General features: G+C 34.5%; 1 protein-coding gene across 1 annotated transcript in view; it reads right to left on the bottom strand.

The window, feature by feature from the left end:
- The window catches only part of CNTNAP2 (contactin associated protein-like 2), a 1,035,043-nt gene that overhangs the window by 269,452 nt on the left and 762,305 nt on the right, over window positions 1-3,286 (bottom strand). The window lies entirely within an intron of this gene.

The following is a 3,286-nucleotide window of genomic DNA, read 5'->3' as shown; positions in this document are numbered from 1 at the left end:
TATATATATATATATATGTTTCCTTCTATACTTATCAGAGTAACTATGTGCAAATAACACACAGCACCCTGGAACCAGCATGCTATATAGAGAGCTGATGCACAAAATAGACGCAATAGCAGATATGTTATATTGCTAAACAAAAATACTAAATGCTATCATGAGTTTTGTGAAGTATCAAATGTAATTGCATGAAAGAAAAAATAGATAAAATATTATAGATTATTTTCTTCTTTGCTCTTCTCATGTTATAAAAGCTACTTAGTCTCCAAATCTGCACAATGTTATGCAAGCAGCTGGATCACCTTTTTCAGTTTTCAATCCCTCTCACTTCTCTATCATGTTTCTAATTTTAGAACTGTAATGCAATAAATGTTTTCTCTAGGAGCAAATTAGTCGATTGCAGAAAATACTATCAACTCCTTGGCAAATAACCCTATACATTCACAAACTCTTCAAAATAACAGATAAGGTAGTTTTCTTTTCCATTCTATCTTCTATATTTTGTCAGAGGGATAAAATGGTGATGGGATTATATCTCTGCTCAGTTGCAAAGCCTAAATGTCAGTGAGACAAATTCTCCATATATTCTAAGCACTGAACTTCTGACTTTACTCACTTAACGTCCTCCCCCCTGCCCCAATTAGATGCAATACAAAGAGCAATACAAACTTTCTTTGTATTACCTAATTAGTCAATGGTAATCAGCCAACCGGAAAATTAGAGTGCAATACAGACAGGACATGACTGTATTTTTATCTCCTGCTGTTTAGAATGGTTTGTTTGCATCTTAAAAGAGTGCCAACAGTGCTCAGCTTCAATTTGAATCTACTCTAACCTGAGTAGCTACAAGACTTCCTTAAATAGCCTGCAGGAACAGGAACTCTAATAGAAGCCCATATGTTTGTAACTACCTCCTTTAAAACTGCTATCCTTATTCTGGTGGTAAAACAGATCCAGTGCAAGGGTTCTGATGTCTTCATTTTGGAACTTCCTATAAATATATGTGATAAACAGATCCAGGGTATTTCCTGCTAAATATGTTTTACAGAGTATCTTCACAGAACACATCTGTGTGGATAGGGAAAAGACACGTGAAATAACGATAGCAGGCTGACTAGTTATGTCAAAGGCATTAGCATTAGACATTACCATCCTTCCTGTTAGCATCCTGACACTTGACTTCAATATTGTGAACCAAGTAATGCTATGCCTTGCTTTGAAAATTTATAAATAATGGAAACATCCAGCTAAAACTTAAGTTTTTAAAGTCAGACAAACTATCACATGGATACAAACATCCTTTGTAAGCCTAAGAGAAAGCCAAATGCTATTATTTTACATTAGAAATATTTTAAGTTGTTGACATCCATTTACCAGTCAGCTGAACAGACATACTAGTTTCATTTTACCCTGAATTTCAGAGTAAGATACTGGCTTCACTAAAGGTCTTGAAGATTTTGGCACTGAGAAAAATGATATTTTAACTTCTGTGTTTTCTGTGTTTCCTATGAAATGAGAGCAAGGAGCATTTAGTAGCCAAAAAAAAGAAAAAAAAAAAATAAAAAAGAAGACAATGCCCAGTACTAACAAAAAAAAAAAAAAAAAAAAAAAAAGAAGACAATGCCCAGTACTAAAATTAGGAAAATAAAGATGCCAAAAGCAAGAAAAAAAGTTTAATTTTTTTTCTTTTTAACAGAAGAAACACAAATTTACTATATTGTGTTTAAAACTTCTTTCCCATCTTCATTTGTAGAAACACATAGCTTAGTTTCTATAGTAAGTCTTTTAATGGAAGAACAAGCTCTCCAGTGACAGGGAAAGTAGGTGCTGGATGTCTTTGCATCACACTCACTGAAATAAGTATCATCAGGGGTTAAAAGCAGTACCAATTTAATTTCAAGTAGAAGATGGTCTCTTTGGTTAGTCTTTCAGAGCTAATTTGTTGATAAATTGCTCCTGTCACATCCTTTAAAGAGGTTGGTCATCTGAAATAATAGAATGACCTTATTATTCTTTCAGAAATTTTCCATTTAGAGACCAAAGGAAAATGCATCCTAGGTATATAAACAAATACTCAGGTATGTATTCATATAAGTCTAACATCTATCAAAGTAAGGCAGCAAATTTTTACTAGAATTCTAAAATATTTTTAAAGCTTATAAAAGTTGCTTTCAATAAGACAGAAGAGTTTGATTTAACCTTGTACATTTTTATTGTGCATTTTTATTCCAACTTACAGAAAGTTTTGACAAATTTATTTGGTTTAATTCAATTTTTCCTTCCCCCTTTCTCTTCTCAACTTCTCATTTCAGAAAGGTCTGATCTTTGAATTAGGCACTGTGGTACTTCATTCCCTTTGAACATTGATGTTGATGATTGTATTATTCTTGAAGCAGAAATGTCAGGTACTACCAAGAAATGGACTACTGTTCCTTGCAGTCAGGAACATTTTATCTGAGCCCTGGGCTCCTTATTCATGATGTTTTGTCAGAGAAGTACATTATGTTGCATTGCCCAAGTAATACTGCTTGTAAGTGGCTAAATATAAAGCCCATTCTATCTACATGCAGTGAGGGTTTCTGGATGAATCTGACTCAGAAACAGCCGTGAGGTTGTTATACTCTTGAGTGAAAACACTGGTAATTTGAAAATAGAAAATAGGAAGAAACTGGGCATAATCATCCAGCTCTTGTGCTTACATACAACTACAGGCGAAACCCCCCAAAAATGTTCTCAGATGGTCCATGCTGTAAACTCTGTGACAGGAGGTGACTGAAAATGTGTCATCCTTGATATTATCATTTGTAACCACCATTGATATGACTTGCAGTTCAACCTCTGCAAGGCATACTAAATTAAAGCTAATAAATGTTTAATTCTCTCAATTCACAGGTTAAAAAGTATGGGTCACGTTGTGGGCTAACACAGGTGCTGAATCCTATTTTCTATCACCAAGTGAAACATGTAGCATGACCCACACACAAATACCCTGATACAAAGTCAGAAATACCTCCACTCTGAAAAGGAAAGGTCTGATTCAAAGGAGCTACAGCAAAGTATCTTTAAAGCTCTATCCATTAACTTAATGACAATACAAGATACCTTGTTGATGGAAACAATAAAATGAGGATTTGGCTATGACTGCTAAATTCCTCACAGAATGAAATTGCTTGCACCAGAAGGTAAGAATTTCACTTCCCATATAGTGACTTTGTCGAAGCAACCTCATAAACACTTCAGTTGTACACTTCCCTGTAGGCCTTATCTGCAAGTGCTACTCAGC

This window comes from Corvus brachyrhynchos, unplaced genomic scaffold, assembly GCF_000691975.1.
Source record: "Corvus brachyrhynchos isolate BGI_N302 unplaced genomic scaffold, ASM69197v1 scaffold94, whole genome shotgun sequence".
Classification (NCBI taxonomy): Eukaryota; Metazoa; Chordata; class Aves; order Passeriformes; family Corvidae; genus Corvus; species Corvus brachyrhynchos.
Note: the sequence above shows the minus strand (reverse complement) of the source record. Positions and strands in the feature narration are given on the sequence as shown.